Here is a 23611-nt window from a genome sequence, read left to right as displayed (position 1 = left end):
GCTAAACTTGACATTACTGAATTGGATCTTTGGCTATGATTCACATTTGAAAAAATATATAGACTAGTGGAAAGGGCAGTGGGTAAATAGTCAAGAGATGTATCAGTCCCAACTCTGCCATTATCTGTGAGACTTTGGACAATATCAATCTCTCTGAACTGCAGTTTGACAATGAGCTTTCTTTTACTCTAAAATCGTGTGACTTATACATACATGTTGACGACTGAGTATCTTGTACATTTAATGTATTTTCCTTTCTACTTTCTTTTAAGAAAATATTTATTTAGGGGAAGGTTGTCAAGAAGGATGTCAAAACTACTAGGAGATGTAAATTTTAAAATCTGCAATCCACTGCAAGTCTGAAAACCCTCTAATGGTATTGCAATGTCTTTGCACTGGTGTTTGGAGGAGAAACCAATTTCCTGTTAGCCAACTGAAGAATAGATTTAAAGAAATCTGGATCACCCCACCTTCACTAAACACACCTTCTTTGAGAGTGAAGGAGAATATGAAGATAATTCAAAAAAATCAGCAGCATCCATTACTAATCACTCTAAAGAGAAAGATACTAAGCCTCCTTTGCCCTTTTGGGAGCTCTGAATTTCGATTCAGTAGATCTTATAGACAGGGTCCTGGCAAAAGGAATAAGTCACCTTCGTTTAGGGCAAGTTTTCTCAACCTCAATTGGCAATTTGGGCTAGATAATTCTTTGTCGTGGGAGGCTGTCCTGGGCCTTGTAGGCTACTTAGCATCTCTACCCTCTACCCACTAGATGCCAGTAGCATCCCCTTCCCCTTTTGGGATAACTAAACATGTTTTCAGACATTGCCAAATGTCTGTAGCAAAAACATCCCTGTTGGAAATGCTTTAGTATGTCATGCTGGGATTCTGAAGATTTGTTCTGCTTATTCATTTCAATAAATAACCCAGTATTGGAAAAGGCAGTGAGTCCTGTGCACTGTGACTGTTTATAACCACAGAATAGTGGTTTTCAGAAGTCGTGGGCTCAGTCCCCAAGATTCTGACTTAATTATCTGGGATGTCACCTAGGCAAGGTTTTATTGTTCTTTTGTTATGGTTGTTTCTTGACTTGTTTTTAGCTTCCAAGGTGATTCCACCAGGGATAAGAAACACTGCTTTAGAAACAAGAGAATATCTCACTCTGAGTCCACCTAGGTGTGTGGGCATAAGCACTGAGCAAGGGAAAGCTTCGACAGAGTCTTTTCTGTCCAGTCTTTTCACTCCAGCAATAGTCACTCTTGGCAACTCTTAGGAGTCATCTGGTCAAGGTCCCCAACAGGGAAGGGTACAATTAGAAAGGCAGAATTATCTGTGGCTTCAGAGATCAATCCTAGATCTGGGGCAAAAATGGAAAGAGATCTTTATAATTAATCTGACAAAAAGAACTAATGGAGGAATTGAAATGCATGAGAGATAAATGACAAAGATAAATACTTGTGATGGTTGTTTTTTTGTGGGAGAACATGCTACTACCGACAGTGACATTGATATCTATTGTTATGGTCAAAGTTAAAAAGGCAGAAATGATGTGTGCTTAGCAACAGAGTTTACTTTCAATGGTGCTATTAATAACACTGTGCATTTGTATGCCCATTATAATCAAGTGAGAAGACTAAGATGGATTTGATAAGAAGTGGAAGCCTCATAGCTTTCCCAGCATTTAAACTTTCAAAACAAGCATTTCATTTGTATTTTACATAGATACTTGTAAGAATTTTTCAAGTGCAAATCAACAAAAGAACATGATTTTCACCATGATATAAGCTAACATATGCCAGTTCTCCAAACGTGTGGAAATCTCTAAGAACTAGCTGGATTCTGGTCCCCAGAGGCCACTAATAAGGGGAAATTTTTGACATTTAGAATTTCAGAAATCTTTTGGTTGATAAGTGGAATGTTTAACAAAGGTTTTGGGGGTAAACGGATCACAGTGGCAAGAACAGTAGCATTTCAGTGGAAGAAAGGAGCAAAGACTTTCTTGAGAATAATAAATAGTTTCATATTTGTGTTTAGGCTGTCTGAAGTCCAAGGGGATAAGCCTGTCCTAAGTAGGTAATTCCATATTTTCCTCAATAGCCTTCCCATCCTCTCACTGCATCGGTCCCTGCACAGTAAAGCCAACACTAGATAAATTTCTTTAGAAAAGCTCTGAATTCATAAATTCCTCAAAGAAACAGAAGTTTGTGTGACAGTGAAGCAAGCAGAAACACCTCACCGTTTTCCAGACTTCCTTAAAGGCAAAACATGACTCACACACCACCATCATCCCTGCCAAGAGCAAATTAGTATTTATGTGTGTGCTTCAGTGGGGAAGATTAGGGAAGTTAAGAGAAGACAATTCTTGAAGTGAGGATTCTAAAAATTACTGCAATTATTGTAAATAGTATTACTTTAGTTATTATTAGGTGGTTACCAAAGATTTAATGGCATGAAAGGATGGAGACCAAAGTTGTATTGAGTTCAAGCTTCTCCTCCAGAAATTGCAGGGTCACAATTTTGTATCAAATGCAAGGAATGCTCTATCTATTGGTGAAAGAAATTCCACCGGCCTGATGCTCTTGTCTCCGAGGAGGAGATTCTCTACTCTGTATCAACTTGGTTTTGCTACATTGCCCTTCTCACTGCCCTGAGATGGAGAAAAGTGTGTGATCCTTCAACACTGTGGTCTGGAGAGCAGAAAACCCGCAATCTTTGTCCTGCCTTGGCTCTGCTTGTCTGTGTGCCATTATCTAATTAGCTTCATCTCACTGCCCTTCGCTTACTAAACTGGGATTGGCAAGTCCCTTACAGATGTGTTATTACTGAGGGCACTGAGTTCCTAGGACTGAAAGGAGTATTTTTAAATTCTAAGAGTTATGCATCCAGATTATAATGAGAGTTTAAAATCCTGCATGCAGTAAATCTGTTCCAAGGAATTTTTGCTACAATATGTGTGATTCCACTATTCCAATCAGATTATAGTGTTAAAAGATGCTTTAGATAGCAACCAGTGTCATTTCTGATTGGGCATTCTAATTTATTTTTAATTACTAATATTCAGATGGTCAATTCTGTACACAAAGTACTTTTAGAGATATCTGATCCTTGCAGTCACATGTGTGAGGGCAAGAACAGATTTTATGGTAAGTGACATCTGTGGCTTTTGCTAATTGGGGACCCCTACCTAAGAATAAGACCTCACAGGGCAAAATTAGAGCCAAGAGATGGAGAGATTGATATGATTTGTTTACGTATATCCAGCTGTACCTGAAAGTCTACTTACTTTGCTACTTTTTAATTAGATGAGAATAAAAAGCCCTTTTTTGTTTAACCCAAATTAAATTGGATTTCTGTGCCTTGCAACCCAAAGTATCGTGACCAACATGTTATTATCCCTATCTAAAATAAAAAGAGAAAACAGGAGGTCAGAAAGGTGAAGTAATTTAAACTGCCACAAAAAGGAAGAGAGAAGACTTGAATCTACTGATTTTCGTATTCTTTTTACATGTACCCAACTGAGCTAAGAATATTTGATAATGTCCAATAAACATGTAACACATCTGTTCAGGAAGTTCTTCCATAAATAGCCACCAAGCATTTCCTGAGCTTCCTTCCAGGATGATGATAAGCATTTTTGCTAAATTCGAGTTACTCTCAAGTCACACAATCCAATTAGGGAACAAAACCTATGCAAAGGAAGCCATTAGTTTGCAAAGGGATAGTGCAGAGATAAGTGCTAACTGATGATGTAGGCCATATAAAAATTGAAGAGGTCTGGGGAAAGGGGCTGGTGGATGCCAGGAGTCTTGTTTGTGACAAACACTCAACCTTCATTAGTGTAAGGAAAAGAGTTTCTTTAGTTAAACTATTAGAAGGGTGGGAGTAAAATTGGCCTCAAGAATGACTCTATGTCTTACCTAGCTTATCTATTATCTCTGCTTCTCAGTTCTATCCTCTTCTCCTGCAGGTTGATTTTCTCTAAAACTCAGATTGACTTTCTCCAGTTAGTCTCCGGCAACTAGAAGGGGCTCCTCCACATAGCTTGTGACCAGGACGGAAAAGGCTCATCACAGCAGCTCCAGTTCACAATTCTTAGAGAAGAGATTGGCCCATAGGCTAATCATTGTGATGAGGAGTGTGTGGAAGTTCTATATGCTTCCGGCTTAATCAAGTGTCACTCACTGTGGTCATGGAGATGGAACCTCATAAGTTCCCATTGATAATAGAGTGGGGGGAGACAGGAGGTGGGAAAACAAGGAGCCCCCCAAAAGGAGGAGAGTGCTGTTCCCACAGAAAGAGAAGAGTGGTGGGTTTATAGAATAATAATTTTCTACCACAGCTAGAGAAGAGAGGGAGTGCCCCGGGGATGACCCAGATAGGCTTTAAAGATGCGGAGAATTTGGACATGTACCAAAAAGAGACTATCTGGCAGCTACACAATCCCATGTTCTGTGACTTAGAAGAATGAAAAATCAGAATCAAGGGAAAGGGAGGATAGAACCTGGGGAGAGAGGCTTGAGGGGATCAAAAATTTCCTACAGAGAAGTGCCAGTTGTTACTAGTTACTAAATTCCTCTGTATGAGAACAACTACATATACTCCTTGACAGAGGCTGGGGGGCGGGGTCAAGGGGATTCAAACCAACAGTTCTTTATTTCTTAGTCTCACAGCAAAATATTAGATTTAAATGACACCTTCCTTTTTGCAGCCATAAAGTTACAGAAAAGTGTTCTTATTTGTGTATTTTGGTGTGATATTAAGTTACACTTGCCTAGGAAAGTCCTCTGCCTTACCCCATCTAAGCTCAAGTCAAATCCACTTTTTAATCTCACAGCTACCAGGATTATGGTCACCTAGATGGTGTTGATGAGGAGTAACGGATGTATTCTTTGCAATTTCCCTTTTAGTTAGAAAATTTAGAATTGATTCTGATTCATAACATTGCTTTTCATCTTACCTCCAGCCCCCAAGAAGTAATCCTAGTGAGTAAGAAATCCACGTAGCAACCCATGTGAGAACTCTTGCTGACATTTACTCGCTGTGGGCGGGAGGGAGAGGGGAGTCTGTTGTGGATATAGTGTGAGTACTGTTAATACCTTATAGGTTAGTTGACTTCTTGCAGCCTGGTTTTGGCATCTCAGCACCTTGTAAAATATTGGTTTCTATGAGAAAATGCAATCTGAGTCGCCTATTGGCTGAACCACAGTTCCATAAATAAAGGACTCTCTGTAGGAAGTTATTAGATTGCCCAAATGGGACTGCTTATGAAGGAGCCTCTAGGCCACGCAGAGGAGTTTGATGCAGGAGGAAGAAGGAGCCACTGGAAGTGTCCAGTGATGGAAGTGACAGAATGAGGTCAGTATTATGGACCTCTCAGAAAGGTCAAGTCATGAGGACAACTAGACGACGGAGAGGCTAGTGTCAGAATCAGCAGTGCCCAACCAGTGGCTATTAATCTTGCTGCTTTTTTTAGGAAGAAGGAGGATAAATGTACAGGAATTCCCTAGGCTTCTTCCCAGAAGCCATTAGAGGTGTCTTTGAGGAAACAAAGGCCTTTATTTCTCTCTAGCATGTTAAAATCATGTTTTTTCTATCTTATGGATAGTACCTTCTTCCCCTGGAGTGGGGAAAAACACAGGCATAAACAGAAGCATTCTGCTGGGGTCACGCTTCAGTTAAAAGCCTTAAAAGCTCACTGGGCACTTGCTCATGCAGAAATGGAGGCAGTGGTGGTTTAAGATGAAACATGTCCATTCAATACAGCCCAGCAGGAAATGGTTATTAATAATGCTTGTGTCCCTTCAAATTGTTTTCTACCAGCTCCTGAAAAATAATGTAGGCACCTGAAGAAGTCCTTATCCCTTCAGAAATGTTTCTTTCATAATTAATGATAGGTGAAGGTCTCCTTCCTATAACTTCTCGGGGATCCTGGATTTTACAGTATGGCACCAGATTTACTATTTGCCTCAGAGTTCCTGCAGTAGCCATGCTTTATTACTCTAAAATCAGCATGTCAATAACTTAATCATGAATTTATACATTTGCGTTAGTTTTCTATTGCTGTTGTAACAAATTACTAAAGTAATTACTTAAAACAACACCCATTTATTATCTTATAGTTTAGGAGGTCAGAATTCTGAAATATGTCAGCAGGGCTGCATTCCTTCTGGAGGATCTAGAGGAGGATCCATTTCCTTGTTGTTGCCAGCTTCTAGAGGCTGCCTGTATTCCTTGGATCATGGCACCTTCCTCTATTTTCAAAGCCAGCAGTGTAGCATATCTTAAAATCTCTCTCTCTCTGAACTCTGCTCCTGTCGTCGCGTCTCCTGCTCTGCCACTGACCTTCCTGCTTCCCTCTTTCCCTTATAAGGACTCTTCTCATTACATTGGGCCCAACTGGATAACTCAGGATAATCTCCTCATCTCAAGATCCGTAGTTTAATAACATCTGCAAAATCCCTTTTGCTGTATAGGTAAAATATTCACAGGTTCTGAGGATTAGGATATGAACATCTTTGGCGGGGGGGGGCGGGAGGACTTTATTCTGTCTACCATACCCATTTTTTTAAGTGCCTCTTCTACTTATGCCAGCAAAGGGATACTGGTGAAGAGTATCTAAATTCTCATTAGTAAAACAATCCATGTGATTAAAGAAATGTATTGTGATAGTCGAAGGATGCAGTATTCCTATAAGCAGTTGGTTTGGGGTCTTGACTTTGAGGAAGGGTAAAGTGGAAGGGTGATGTCTAGAGGCATTAGTTCTGTTTTGCTGGACTTTCCTAGCTCCGAATGAACGAGAAAGAGACTTCTTTGTCTTTCTTCCACCTTGGTGGGCCCCTGACATCCCCCTTGACTTTCTCTGTCCCCATTCAATAAAGATGAACATTTAGAGCTATTTCTTTGGATATTTTCAATCAGCCCTTAAAATTCGCTAGGGCAGGAATCAGTTGGGTTTCTGCTTTTATGACTGAAAGTATGTGCTGAATTTTTTAAGAGACACAAACTTGGCAGTTTCTAAGCCAGTATAATTCCACAGTGAAAGAAGGGAATGTATTAACCAAGAGAAGTGGGAAAAAATGCCCATACCTCTGTGCACACTAGTGTTTGATCGTCCATGGGAGACTGATTACTCGATGCTGGAAATTCACAGCCTGGGTCAGTGGTGGGCCTCTGCAGTGCCTCACCGCATGGTTCCCCGCCGCAGGTTCTGCACAGTCAGGAGGTAAGAGTAGTGATTGTTGTTTAATATTTCTTGCCTAAGGAACATTTAGAAGACACAGTCCTAGTGCTAACAGGAGCTCAGATGCTGCCTCTGTAGCTGTTTGACTTTGAGCAAGATATTGCAATTATGCATCTGCTTTCCCATTTGCAGAGAATGGCAATGCCCACTGACAGTGCCTCTGGAGACTCTCAAGACTCTTACACTTAAATTGCCAGTATTGTTGTTGCTATAACAACAAATAGAATCATTTTGGAGTCCCAACATCCTGTGGTAGGTGTTATAATAATAAATATCAACAAGTAATTGTTTTTATAGTTAGTTTTCACCTGCATCCATAGATGGATAGGGTTTTTTTTAAGTGTTTCATGAATAGTTGTTGAAACCCAGTACCTCTGGAAGTGTGATGAAGACCACAAAGCTTTCAATCAGCAGCTCTTGAGGAATTAAAACCTAATTGCTGAGGGCTTCTAGGTAATTATGGCCTACTGAGGTCAGATGAGAGACTCCCCCACCCAAAATTATCTACTGAAATGAATAAAGACAAAAGTAAATTTTTAAGAGAAAAGCAAAAATTCAACCATGGTCACAGACCGATATTAAAAATATCAAAAAGTTTTGGCAAAGAAAGAAAGAGAAGATTCTGAAATGATTCAGCATCATTCCTAACCTCCCCTTGAAAGAGTACTAGTAAGCCAGACAAACCTTAAAAGTATCACTAATGCCTAAAAATTGGAAATGAAAAGGATATGAGGCAATATCCATATATTTTCTGTATTATGATATGAGAAATGACAGAAGTGGCAATGTCTACTGGATAAAAATGAAATAAAATTAAAAAATAAGTAACCACAGTGGACTCTGACATGAGTACAGACTCTAGGATTCCATGCTCAATTGGTAGAATAATCTGAATCTTAAGATAACTATCAACTATGGAAATAGAACTTATACTTCCACCACACTACTACTAGGTAGAAAATTGATAACTGTTTATTAAAGGAGACTAGTTCCAGTTGATCTTACCTTATTACCCCCATTTCTTCAGAATCTTAAAAATGAATCAAACCTAAAACCCAACCCTTAAACTGTAGATTAGAGGGGAAGACAAATATGTCTTGGATAAGGTGAGAGTAAAGGAAGTCTAAGAATATCCAAGCACACTGTATAAAAACAAATAAAACCACTGGAGAGTAGAGCCTGCATTAAACCAGAGCGACAGGAAAAATAGCCTTGTAGCAACTATATAAGTATTTAGCAGAAAAGTAGAAGAAAGGAAGAAAAAACAGAAAAAAAAAAAGGAATAAATGGATGAAGAAACCATTTTTGAAGAGAAAAAAATCTATAAAACAGAAGTAATTTTCCATGAACATTTTATGGTTTAGAATAATAAGAACATGAATTCAGCAAAGACCTAGATGACAAAACAATGGAATGAAATAAAAATGGAGATTGTAGAATTGAGGCAATAAATTGAGAAGAAAAATGATTCCATTATAGACACAATAAATTAATTGAACATAACAGAAAACACACTAAACGTGATTGACAATAGAATTACTGACTAAAGGAAAGTCTTGAGATAATCACTAAGGAAAATGACAGAATGATTAAACCAATTCTAGAAAAAAATATTGTGGAAGATGGAGAAACTGATTCAACATAAGGAAAATTGCTACCCCTGAATGTTCCTGATAAGGTAAGGAAGATAAACGAAACAGAAAGGCGTTCAAAGAAATGCCTGGAAAAGTCAGGAGAACTTGATCTGCACGTTGAAAAAAACCCAATTTGTTTTAGAAGAAAAAATAGATTTACAGTGATTGACAGTTGGACAAACCTGGCTAAGCTTTTAAAATTTACTGAAAAAAAAGACATTCTTTAGGCATTCACACAGCAAAAGTGGGAGATATTAGTATGGCATTAAACTTTTCCACATCGACATTCGAAGCTAGAATACAGGAGCAAGTCTATACAATTCCTAGAGAAAAAAAATGTGATCCATAAATACTATGCCCAATCAAGTCATCTTTATAGAATAAAGTCCATATACATTCTTTTTTTTATTGATGTCTTAATAGTTTATAACATTGTGAAATTTTAGTTGTACATTATTATTTGTCCATCACCATATAAATGCCTCTGGTCACCCCTTGTGCCTCACCCCAACCTCCTTGCCCCTGGTAACCACCAAACAATTCTCTCTGTCTGTTTGTGGATTTATATTCCACATATGAGTGAAATCATGCAGTGTTTGTCTTTCTCTCTCTGGCTTATTTAACTTAACATAATACCCTCCAGGTCCATCCATGTTGTTGCAAATGGGACAATTTTGTCTTTTTTTATGGTTGAGTAGTATTCCATTGTATATATACGTCACATCTTCTTTATCCACTCATCAGTCAAGGGACACTTGGATTGCTTGCACTTCTTGGCTATAGTGAAGCATAGGGATGCATAAGCCTCTTTGGATTGTTGATTTCAAGTTCTTTGGATAAATACCCAGAAGTGGGATAGCTGGATCATGAGGTATTTCTATTTTTAATTTTTTGAGGAATCTCCATACTGTTTTCCATAGAGGCTGTGCCAGTTTGCATTCCCACCAACAGTAAATGAGGGTTCCTGTTTCTCCACATCCTCTCCAACATTTGTTGTTTTTTGTCTTGGTGATTATAGCCATTCTAACGAGTGTAAGGTGATATCTTAGTGTAGTTTTGATTTGCATTTCCCTGATGATTAGTGATGTTGAACATCTTTTCATATGCCTATTGGCTATCTCTATATCTTGCTTGGGAAAGTATCTGTTCATATCCTCTGCCCATTTTTTGATCAAGTTTTTTTGTTGTTGTTGTTCAGTTGTGTGAGTTCTTTATATAATATGGAAATTAACCCCTTGTCAGATATATGATTTGCAAACATTTTCTCCCAGCTGGTGGGTTCCCTATTCATTTTGATCCTGGTTTCATTTGCCTTGTAGAAGCTCTTTAATCTGATGAAGTCCCACTTGTTTGTTTTTTCTTTTGTTTCCCTTGTCCAAGTAGACATGGAATTGGAAAAGATCCCTTTATGACCGATGTCAAATAGTGTACTGACTGTATTTTCTTCCAGGAGTTTTACAGTTTCAGGTCTCACTTTCAGGTCTTTGATCCATTTTGAGTTAATTTTTGTGTATGGCGAAAGACAACGGTCCACTTTCATTCTTTTGCATGTGGCTGTCCAGTTTTCCCAGCACCATTTGTTGAAGAGACTTTCATTTCTCCATTGTATGTTCTTAGCTTCTTTGTCGAAGGTTAGCTGTCCATAGATGTGTGGTTTTATTTCTGGGCTTTCAATTCTGTTCCTTTAATCCGTGTGTCTGTTCTTGTACCAGTACCATGCTGTTTTAATTACTATCACTTTGTAGTATATCTTGAAGTCAGGGGTTGTGATGCCTCCAGCTTTGTTCTTTTTTCTCAGGATTGCTTTAGCAATTTGGGGTCTTTTGTTGCCACATATGAATTTTAGTATTCTTTGTTCTATTTCCTTGAAGAGTGTCATTGGGATTCTGATTGGGATTGCATTGAATCTGTAGATTGCTTTAGATAATATGGATATTTTAACTATGTTTATTCTTCCAATCCATGTGCATGGGATATTTTTCCATTTCTTTATGTCTTCATCAATTTCTTTCAATAATGTCTTATAGTTTTCAGTGTATAGGTCTTTCACCTCCTTGGTTAAATTTATTGCTAGATATTTTATCCTTTTTGTTGCGATTGTAAATGGGATTATCTTTTTGAGTTCTCTTTCTGTTAGTTCATTATTAGCATATAGAAATGCATTTTTGTAAGTTGATTTTGTACCCTGTAACTTTGCTGTAGTTGTTGATTATTTCTAATAGTTTTCATTATTAAAGGTGCAAGAACTATAGCCATACCGTACTCACAAACTCTTTATGGAATAAAAGTACTTTGTGAGTTCCCAACAACTAAGAGGTTTTTAAAAATGAACTTGGAAATGTAGAAGATGAAGAGAAACGACTGTTGGTGAACATTAAATTCATAGAGAAATGGAACCAAGAAACAGTGGAAATTCTGACCACAGAATAGAATATGTATGTAATTCTGACTGTGAGAATGTGTGCCTCCATGCACACATATGCACATAACAAAAATAAAGTGATGAGAAGAGAAATTAGGAGGAATTATAAGAGCATAATCCCATCGTCATTTTATAGCAAGGAATCTAAAATAGAAACACACATTTTAAAAATACAAAAATGACACCAAAATCTTCAGTTTTCATAATTGTTTTAAATAAAGTTTAAGAAATTTTTTAGGAAATAAATGTGTTAAGTTTAAGAAATATTGTTCCTAAATTTTAAACGAGTTTTATTGCATTTAAGTTTTTTTCTGCTACAATAAGTATACTATAATTGCATCATTTAATTTATGGATGACTGTAGAACTTAACATCTATGTAAAGGCCCACTCTGTTAGACCAATGCCTGGGTCATAAGAGTGACAGTTATTCAATAGAACTGCAACACAAAATGCCAAATTGGGATGACAGGTAACCATTCATTTCTACAATTTTTCAAAAAATAGAATACTTGTGGATATGATTAAGATTTAGATTCTAATTCAACAAATGTTTATTGAGCATCCACTATGAACAGCTATAATGGTTCTATGCTAGATGGTGTTATATATATATTTTTGGTTTAATAATCAAAACAACAAATCAACTTAAAAACTTATAGAGACTATATTAAAATAGCCAGAAATAACCCTTGTGAGCAACTATGAGCACTTCCTAATTTTCCACCCTTTCTTTTACATCTATTGAATGGTTTAGATGACTAGACATACACGCACAGATTTTCCTTTTTTTCTTTTCTTTAGTCCAGCTTAGAGGGTCTCAAGTATAATGTTCGTAAGAATTAGTGAACAGCATTTATACGTGAAAACAAATGAACCCTACTGTATGGGTGATTTAAAAATCTTTAGGAAAAATAGTAAGTTTATACACTGGTTTTAGAATCAACTGCAAGGTAAAATATCACGTAACTAAAAATTCAAGTTATTTAATTAAAAAGTAACTTATACACTATGAATTCATTACAAAGATTGAAATCTATTCACCTTGTTCACAATCTATCAAGCTAGTGATTCATCCAAATGGTTGGAGAGATGTGTGAAATGACCTTCACCTAAGGCTAAAGTTGTTATTTCTGAGTGGCAGGAAGTTAGATGATTTTTAAAAATTTTCTCTCTTATTCATTCTTTGGTATTTTGCTAGAATGCTCTACAATGATCATGCATTGTTATGGACTGATTTGTGTCCTTCCCAAATTTGTATGTTGAAGCCCTAACCCCCAATGTGACTACATTTGAAGATAGAGCCTTTAGAAAATAATTAAGGTTAAATGAGGTCATGAGAATTGGCCCTAATCCAATAGGACTGGTGACCTATAAGAAGAGAAAGAGACACCATATGTATGTGCACACAGAGGAAAGGCTATGTGGTGAGGACACAGAAAGAAGGCAGCCATCTGCATGCCAAGGAGAGAGGCCTCAGGAGAAACCAACCCTACTAGCACCTTGATCACGGACTTCTCAATATCAGAACTGTAAGAAAATAAATTTTTGTTGTTTAAGCCACCCAGTTTGTGGTATTTTGTTATGGAGCCCAAGCTGACTAATACAAAAACCTCATTTTACAAAAGCTCACTCTCTCTCTCTCTCCTTCTCTCTCTCTCCTCTCTCTTTCTCTCTCTCATAGTTGACAAAATGCCTGAAGGCCTTTTGAGAAAAAATGCTCTGTAAATGTAAAGATATAATCGATAAAGCCCTAAAGAGTCTGAAAGGGACTTGACTTTATCCACACTTACCAAGACTGCAAAATTGTTCTCAAAGTTTCTGAAGAACAGGCTCTCTCCTGAGAGCATTCTGAATTGTCAATTTCCAGTCATGTCACAGATCCCCAAAAGAGCTACTCCTTTTATAGTAGGTTGGCACTTTAGCTTTTGACCTTCTCAGGACGAGAGAGTACAATGATCTATTTCTTATTTTTCAAGCTTAAAAATGTTTTGGGCTGTGTGAAGGTGATGGTTCAACTTCATATTGAATTAGCTTTCCCCAGAACCTTGAGTAAACAAACCCTAGGCTAGGCTCTTTCTGCAGTTAGCTATTCTATCGTGGGGAAGAGACACAATGGACCAAATTTAACTCTTTCGTGAATCCAATATTTTCCAAAGTATGTTTCCAGTGGATACTCCACAAATGCATGGTTTCAAAGTCAAATGCATTTGAAAAATGTTGCCTATCCACTCTTCTCAAACAGATTCCTCAGGATCCTTAGACATAACTTCAGAGCTCTGGGAGTTCTTTATAAGAATTTTTTAACTTTATGTTTTTATTTCAATAATCTTCAAAAAATTTACATTTTCTAGATTATGTAAATGACCACATTATAAGGAAACTTTCACAAAGTGTCAATGTTCCCACTTGTGTTTATTAATTCAGGCCTATGCCAAGATTGCATGATAGTCTGGGATCAAAACAAATTACACCTTAGTAGCATTTCCAAAACAGAAAAATGATCAGAGAATTGAGATACTGTAAAACACATGGTAGCAGATGATGCTAACCTCGGAAGAATATGCCTTGTAGCAAAGTGTACAGTAGTCACTCTGAGAGGGAATTTGGGGGGGCTTCCCATTTTAGGGTACCACCCTTGAACTGTTTATTAGCAGTATAAATATGGCTTTGTCAATATTAAATATGTCATGTAGTAATAGTTTAAATATACCATGAAGAACTTTCTCTTTCTCATTCTAGCAATAATTGGATTGGATGCCCAGAAAAGAAATAAGTAATTAAGGACTTGCATTTGGAGAATTACCTTGTCAATTTTCCCCTATAATATCATTTATTTTTTTAAGACATCTGTTATTTCTGCAACTCCCACATGCCCTCATTTGCTTTTGCAATCTTCTTTTACTGTTTCTTTTCTGGGCATTATAAACATTGAAAAAGAACTGTGGAAATGTGATTAACCTGTAGCTATCTTTGAAACCTAAGGCCTTTGTGCTTCAGAGGAGAAAAGGCAAATTTTTAGAGAGGACACTATCTGGCAATTGTTTCATGCTTCTGTTTCTGGCAATTGCTTAGTTCTTCTCATGCTATGAAGCTCAAAAGCTAATGTAATGAAATTTTAGGCAGGGAAATCATTTGCACCCATCCAGGGTTGGCTTGGTTCCTCTTCAATATCTCTTTCCATTGATAATTTCTTTTTAATCAGCATCTAGGGGAAATATAATGAATATCTTCTGCTAGGATAAATAATCTGCCACCTTCCTTGGGATTCCAGGATCCATACATAGATCAACCAAAGGTATTTTACCCACTTTTGTTGTTCCTAAGATGTTCTAAGATCTTCTTTCTCAAAACAGCTTCTTATCTTTGTGAAAGTCTTATTTTCTTTCACTGAATATATGGGTTCCAGTCTTCCATTTATTTATTATTCTCTGTCCATTTAGGCCAGGAGTTGGCAAACTATTTCTGTAAATAGCCAGATAAGTAAATATCTTCAAATTTGTGGGCCATATGGCCTCAGACACAGCTGCTTAACAGTAATATTATAGCATTAAAACAGACATAAGATAATATGTAAATGAATGGATGTGGCTGCATTTCAATAAAACTTTGTTTACAAAAATGAGTGGGGGGAGATTTGGTCAAAGGGCTATAGTTTTAAATCCCTGTTCCAAACTTAAGAAAGTAATGAAGAAAATGTTAATAAGTGACTAAACTTAAAAGTATGCTGTGTCTGTAGCTGTTACATTATCAATAACACAAAAACTGAGTAAATATTCTTCCAGTATTTGAAAACTACTATCCAATGTGGCAAAGAAGTCACTCACATGATTGATGAATAAGTGAAGTTCCCATGTTCTTTGTTGTTTCATTTTCACGTCAGTGGTTAACAGAAATAAAAATATCAACCAGTATTCAGATCAGAGCTACACTTGTTTGTCAGTTACGACTGTAGCCTGGCTGTGAATACAAGAGTTTGGCAAAAATCAAAGAAAGCAATCTATAGGAATCAATTGGCTGTGTAGAATTTACAATAAAGAGTATTGTGCATTTATCTGACATTGTATGCTACTCTTCTTTTTATCAGTAAAATTTATGATAAATGTGTGTGTATATACAGATTAAATATAGATATGCATATATTCTCCTTTTTTGAGGAGCCATAATAGTCACATGAGATCTACCTGTTCTAGAAATCTATGGCAACCCAATGATTGACCTCATATGACTATTACAGTCAGGATTTTGGTCTACAGGCTAGGAAAATCTTGGTAAAAATCAATCCCTACAGAATGCTCTGGGGCCCGCATTGCAAGATGATTAAGCTCATGATTCTAATGAAGAAAACCAATCTGAGTTCAAATCCTAGCTCCACCTCATAGCTGTGTAATCTAGTATAATTAATTTTATCCATTTTTGACTATATTTCTCCATTTCTCAAATATAGAATAACAATAATATCTAACTCACAGGTTTTTGGAAGGATTAAATGAGAAAATTTACATGAAGGATTTGGCACAGTACCTGATAAATAAAGGCAGCCCAACAATATTAGCTATGAATTTATAGCAATTATTATTGTCTAAATGTTTCAGAGAGTGCTAGTTGTTCCCCAATATTCTTTCCTTGTTTCTTCATTAGTAATAAAGTCTCCTATATTTAACTGGGTACCTGACTTTTAGGAATAAAGACCATGTTGCCCAGCGTCTCCTGTAGGTAGGTATGGCCACATGTCAGAAGAGGTGATGTGTGGAACTTTGAGGAAGAGTCATTAAAGGACAACGATGCTCCCCTTTTCATCTCTTCTTCCTTCCTCTTGACTGTAATGTAGCTGCAATGACTGGAGTTCAAGCAGTCATCTTGGTCCAGAAGGTGGTGGAAACATTTTGAGGATGATAATATAATCGAGTAAAAGGAGTCTAGGTTCCTGATGATCGTGGAGCTGCCATGCAAGTCTTGAACTACTTAGTTCCCACCTTTGTTAATGTGAGAGAGAAATAAACTTTCATTCAAGTCACTGTATTTCTGCATTTTCTGTCACTCACAGTTCAACTTAATTTTAACTGACATGTTAGGCATGTTACATATTTCATCAGTCAGACATACCATGGGACTTTGACTGGGATGGCTTTTCAAAATGTTCCTACTTGATCTCATCTCCATATTGGGCTTTATTTCTTTGTTCTCTAGTTTCTGACCTGTCTCCCTCATGACTTTGCTCGGGCCATTGTACATACTAGAGTGATCAATTGTCCCAGTTTGCACAGGACTGAAGATTTCCTGGAACATGGGATATTTAGTGCTAAAACCAAGAAAGTTCTGGGCAAACCAGGATGAATTGGTCATACTAGCACATACTGAGTAGACCAGCAAATCTTCCTTTTTTCTCTGTAGTTTCACAAGCCTGGGATCTAAATTTTTCTCACTAATAGTGCTAGTCAATCTAAAATAACTAAGAGCCAGCCCCAGTGGCCTAGTGGTTAAATTTGGTGCACTCTGCTCTGGCAGCCCAGGTTCGGTTCCTGGGTGTAGACCTACACCACTTGTCTCTCAGCAGCCATGCTGTGGCAGCAGCTCACATACAAAAAGAGGAAGATTGGCAGTGGATGTTAGGTTAGGGAAAATCTGCCTCAGCAAAATAAATAAGTAAATAAAATAGAATAATTAAGAGTATCTTCCTCTAGAACAGGCTGGCAAAGTTTTTCTGTAAAGGGCTAGATAGTAAATATTTTAGGTTTGTGGACCATTTGGTCTCTGTAGCAACCACACAACTCTGCTGTTGAAGTGAGAAAGCAGCCAGAGACAATATGTAAGCTAATGGGCATGCCTGGGTTCCAATAAAACTTTATTTACAAAAATAGGCAATGGGTCAGATTAGCCATAGGCTGTACTTCGCTAATTTCTCTCCTAGAACCTTCCATGCAGGGCTAATCTCCGTAGTTCTAGAATTAACTCTAGTTTCTGGCATGCAGCTTTGAAAAATTAAAACAGATTCATCATATTGGACCAAAATCTGTCCCTTATAACTTCTACTTATGGAACTCAACTTTTAGCTTCTGCAACAGTACAGACATCTGTTGCCTCTTCACTGTTACGTCTTTCCCCCTTTTCAATATAGCTCCCATAAAATCCCCAATTTCTGGGTCTTCTCGTAATATAGTTTCCAGACTTCTGCATTTCTTAGTATTTCTCTTTGTGAAGCATTTTTTGACCCAAATTAAATTCTTGATATTTGACCCTTTTGGAACTACAAAAAATGAAATTTCAAGTGATTCAACTGAATATAAGTATCCTTAAAAGGTAGCAATTAGAATTAAGCATGATATTTCACAAATGATCTGACCCATCTCAGAGAGAAATATCTGTTATTCAACTTTTCAAAAAATAAAGAGGGAAAGTAAGAGTTGTCACTGCTTTGTTCTTAGTGTGGCTTTATTTTTTTTCAAGACAGGAAAAAAATAGAGATTAATTTTCATTCTGAGAGAAGGAAAATGATGGAAGAAAGAAATCCTGGGAACAGTAGAACCAAAGAAAGTATATACTGGAATCAGAAGAATCAGAAGAGGAATAAACAGGGATTCCGTGGCTCCTGGGGAGCAACCAAAATCCCAGAATCCCTGGAGTTTTAGAGAAACAAACCATTGTGGGTGTTCAGAGAGACCATTTTTAAAAGTGTAGCAGAAACCTTAGGAATTGTGAGAAGGGGACTCAGGAAGTTGTGGGAAAAGACTTAATATCTGTGTAAAACATACAAAGTCAGACAGAAATTAGAGAGAATTTGTTTCTAATAGGTGGATAATTCAAAAGAGGTATATGAACTTTGATCAAGGAGTTTTCAAAGATATTAGGACATAGAATGAAGCAGCAGTCTGAGATTGAATGGCTTTCTCATCTTTATGGCTACGGTGAAGAAGAGCTTGGGGTATCAGGACAACCCTCAAACTCAGCAGAGCACCCCCAACCCTGCCTCATTTCACCTTTTCCCAACATACAACATTTTTTTTGCTTCACAAATAGTTCAGGAGTTCTGGGGAAATACTGCTTATAAGAATGGATTGTTATATGTGAAATCTATTAGATTGAATCATGTGAAATTTCCTTTTTTATAGGTCAAAACATTGTTGGTGGAAATTTGGCAATTTCACATGGTCTAACTTACTGTAAGTTAGGGAATTATTTCTATTATTCAGAATCACATAAGTTTACAACTCTGACTATCTAAGACGGCGACAAGTAAGGGTGCTAGCTAATAAATGTTAGCTTTAATTTGGGGACTGAGCTAGTTCCTAAAGGAAAAAAAACATGTATTTGCAACATTAAGAGCCCAGAACTTTATGTTTATTCTCTCTTTGTCTTTAAGTAGCCACAGGGCAAAAATAACTGTTGAGAAAGAAAAATTGAAGGAACTCAAGTAAGATTTTTAACATTCAAAATCAATACAATAGCAAAGAGCATTTTAGGGATAAAGAAAATTCTCAAAAGTGATGTGACATAAACAAATGATTGTGCAATGCAAAATATTGTTATTAAAATCTGGACTCACTACTTCCACATGGAACCAGAGCCAAAAAAAAAAAAAATGTGGCTTCAAGGTAGCTGGGCTCTGAAAAGTGTATCAGCTGGAGTGTCTTAGTCAGTTTGGGCTGATATAACAAGTACCATACATTGGGTGGTGTAAACAATAGAAATTTTTTCTCAAATTTGTGGAGGCTGGAAGTCTCAGATCGGGGTGCCAGGATGGTTGGGTTCTCGTGAGAGCCCACGTCCTGGTTTACAGAGGGCCTCCTCTTTGCTGAATCCTCCCATGGTGGAGAGAGCCATCTCTGGTCCCTTCATCCCCTTATTAGGGCATCAGTCTTGTTATGGGGGCTCCACCCTCATGACCTCATCCAAACCTAATTACTTCTCAAAAGTCCAACCTCCAAATAACATCACACTGGGGAGTAGGGCTTCGACATACAGGTTTTGGGGGAACAAACATTCACTCCATAGCAGTGAGTATCTTTAGTTTGATATAGAGATGCTGAAGGCCCAGAGAGAAACACTATCTTTATACATCAGATAAGACCTCAATCAATCTCTATAACATTCAAAGAGAATGGTGACTGTTGTATGCAGTGGCCGAGGACAGAAGTGGCGAAGCTTCCAAAAATACAAAGATATCAAAGAAAGAAAGATCATCACCTTAGAATAGAACATTAACATCAATCCCTAGAGGTCAAAGGAGAAGTGTGTGAAGATTTCTTAAAGGGGTAGAATAGTTTCCAGCCCTGGAGAACTCTGACAGAAGGTATTATGTCCATCAGAAAAGAAAGATATGTGGTTAAAAGAGGTTTCTTTGGCTCAGTGGCCAATAAAGGATGCATAGATACAGATGTTTGCAATGTCCACCCAAGCATTGCCCAAGACAGAGGATTTCCCGGCATAGCAATCTTATTTCCAGCAACAAGCATGAAGCTATCAACCTTTCAAGTCCTTGAATCCTAGAACCACTTTTCTTGCTCAACTGCTTGCTCACTGGCCACTTCCTGATTGTAATTTAGTACCCAGGGTGATGTAAGGCCATGGAAAAGTATTGAACTTAACTATCTCATCCATTCTGCAGTTAGAACCCATATTTTAATTTAATCAATTGATATTTTTGTTCTAGATGCTAAGTTAAGCTTTATATGTTCATCTTGGTTAATGTGAGTTTACTCCAAGTGAACTAACCTACACTTGGTGTGCAGAAAAAAAAATTCTGGTTTCTGACATTACCAGGTTTAGAGTTAGACTCTCAACAATGGGAATATTAACATGGCTTTGTTCTCTGAGGTTTTCTGGAATGATTTCCAGACCCGGCTTTCCTAAGAAAGCTAATCTCTAAGAAAGCAAACAAGGAACAGACATAGGCTTGCCCACTTTTATTTTTCTTGGTAAGAACATTAAGGACAAAATAAAACAAACAGAAACATCTACATCCTCTATCACTATTCTAGCACACATGCAAAATGCATTTTAACGTGAAAAAAAGTGGGACATAATCTTGGAATAAAGGAGAATCTCTCTCAAGAAAAGATTATTGATTACCTCATACTTTCATATAAAAAACAGAAACAAAGATATGTTAATAAAAATTGAAGACAAAACTATTTCAACACGAAAGTTTATTTTATGATGTGGCACTATAGAGAATCCTTTTTTGAAACAAAGATGTCAATTTGTATGTTCATATATGATGGTATAAAATAAAGTGGAGTTTGACTATCCAATTTATTCATGTAATTTATCTGTATTACAATCACTACCAAAAATCCAGTTTCACAAATTGTAAACTGACAGAATTGAAAACAACACAACTAGCATGATTTCACTCAATTTGGCTAATTCTGGGTGAAGTGGGAGAAGATGAAAAACAGTAATTCACCTGCCTCTAGCTCCCTTTCTAGCCCTCTCCCGAGCCATTTCCATAGCCTTGGATGGAGGTCGCCCTGTGGACAGGGCTGTCTCTAATTAACAAGGTGCCTGTGCTAAAATCCTATGGATGGAGAGAGGGGAAAGGGGGAGTTCCCAGAAAAATGTGAATGGTAAGCAGGCAAAACATGTGTCCTATGTAGAAAAATTATCCAAAGTTTGGAAATAAAATAGGATTATTGTGACTTGTGATGTCATGATGGGGCATCAAGCTTGCCTAAGGATCACCAATTCTCCAGATGAATGCATCTTACTACTACTATTAATTAGAGCATATACATATTATAATTCTGTAAAGTTACAATTCTGTAAAGAAGTTAATTTTAGAAAATGGAAGCAAATTATTTCTATCGTATAGATATGCAAAAGAGTTTTTTTCCTGGTAACAATGCAAAAGACTTTTGTCTATTAGAGAAGATAATCACAGAGGCTGTTTTATTGATTTGTGGAACATGACTCAGTTTTGTATTTAAAATAGAACTATCACTTGAGCATTTTTTCATTCAATGACTATACATTTGTTTTCTCTTTTGAAATAGTGAATGAATATACATTCATTTCTTCTTATCTGCCTCTGAACTGGTTTTGTCATCTTGCTGGTTCCCTCATTAAAACTTCGACATAGGCTCACTATCTATTTTTGTAATTGTGTGGGATTTTTAAAGCATTTTGAAAGTTCTATGTTTGAGAGTCCACAACACGTGTGTACCTCTCTTGGTGGCCACTCAACGCAGAGCTATGAAGGTTGGGGTCTTGAGCACTCACCATAGGAACACATGACTTCGTCTAAGCAGGATGATATAAATTAATAAAAAAGTCATCTTGGCATGGAATTTGGGAACTATTTTTCCCAGAAGACGGCTTTCATCCATATGAACCACTATTTATATTTTTAATTTTTGCAGTAACCCAGACACCTAAGTTTGAGTTATCTGTATCTCCTCCCTCTCCCTGTTACCCTGCAGTCAACAAGTCCCTACACTCTGTCCTTTTAGGTTTAATTATTTTTCTCTCCTCTATTTCTTTTCCATTCTCCTTGCCATTTGCTTCCTGCTTAGACTTCCTTTTCCTTGCCTCTTTCCAACTTCAAATTCTTTCAAAAACTACTCCCAGATCCATCTTTCTAAAGCATAGCTGGAATTAAGTCACTATTCCAAAAAAAAAAAAAAAATTGATGAATCACCCAGTACCTATAAAATAAAGCCTATGACTCTCAGATAAATCACATCTGTCTTCCCAGATTTTCTCCTTCATCATTCTCATGGTTTAACATTGTATTCAAATTGAACTTCTTACAATTCTTAAACATACCGTGGACTTCCATACCTCTGTACACATGAGACGTAAACCTGGCTGTGGGAACAGTATGGACTTTGGCAGCAGACAGTTAATTCAACAAATAGGAAATGGGTTCCCACTGTGTGACACAGTGCAAAGCCCTGGGTTACAAAGGCCAATTTACCGAGATCCTTGTAGCCGGGTTCAAGATATGTATAATTTCTTTAAAATAGTTTAGCATAGAAAGAATGATATTCTCTGAATGTTAGTTGGATAAAGCTAAAACCCAGGTACAGTTTACGTTCTACTCAAGACTAGTTACTCCACTGTTGCTCAGTTAGCAGGCTAATGTAATAGCCAGTTATCAGACGCCATTATTACAAATGTATCTGTTATCTTTACCTCAACCAACAATAAAGGTTTTTAAATGAGCATGCTAACTACCAGAAATTAGTTTTTATTTGCGAAATTGGTATTTGGATGCCATGAGGGATATTAGGAACAGGTTTGTATGGTGAAATAAAAGGTACTCGGGATCTACGAATTGGCTGTTTTCGAGCTATTCCTCAGCCTTGCATGAACAGAATATAGGAATACAGTGAGGTGTGTAGCCTTTACACTGAGGGCTGATGCCAAGCGTTAACCTCTAAATGCTTCTGAGAAATTGGAGGATTCTAGTTGCCTGCTGAAAGTTTAACAGCATCCTGCATTTGGCACATTGGCAGGGCTGCTTCAATTGAATCTCCCCCATGCAAGACAACTAAAAAGACTAAAAAGTGAGATTTGATTGAGCCTTTGGAATGGTTTATGTGGATTGTTCTTATGATTACTTATTTATCAATAGACGTCTTGCCTGCCTATTACAGTCTTATGAGTGAAGAAAGGGAAGATAATGTAGCTAAATCTTACACATTTCAGACTTTTCGATGTCTACCTTTATTTACCAAAAAGCATCTAGAACATGTGCATCTATGAATTGGCTGAATCATTTTGCATCATCAGGATACTCATAGTCAAGAGGAGGAGACAGGTGAGTAAGTCAACAATTATAGTGAAGTATTACAGGTATATATACAGGAAGATATGAGAGCATAGAGAAGGAATATTTGAATCAAAGAAAGAAGGGTCTTATTATGAACCAATTCAACCCTGTTTGGTTGTTCATAATTATTAAGTTCTTTGGGGGTAATATTTGTAGGCTCTAATAGTCAGAGTAGGTGAAAGCTGTAGGTTTCTTTGCCTACAATCTTATTGTCAAGTTGTGTGTTTAAAAGACAGCAAATCTGAGACCTAATTTTGCCAAACATTTGGCCATTTATTAAAAAGGCAACACCAAAAAATGGTCATACAGATGTTTTACAAGCTCTATGAAGTCCCAGGCCCTCTGACAAGCACCTTTGTGTGAGGGAATCACTCAAGGACATTCTAATAGTGTGATTCAGTTGATCTTGGTCTGTTCAGGCAACAGAATTCCCCCAAAATGGTGACGAATGTGACCATGCCCATAGGCCTAGCAGGATATAATTTTCTAGATCCATAGAAAGTCAGAGGTGCCTGTATAATGTTTCTAATCAATCCACATATC

Source organism: Ceratotherium simum, chromosome 5 (assembly GCF_057802395.1).
Source record: "Ceratotherium simum simum isolate JZ-2026a chromosome 5, ASM5780239v1, whole genome shotgun sequence".
Lineage (NCBI taxonomy): Eukaryota > Metazoa > Chordata > Mammalia > Perissodactyla > Rhinocerotidae > Ceratotherium > Ceratotherium simum.
This window is presented reverse-complemented; position numbering follows the sequence as displayed.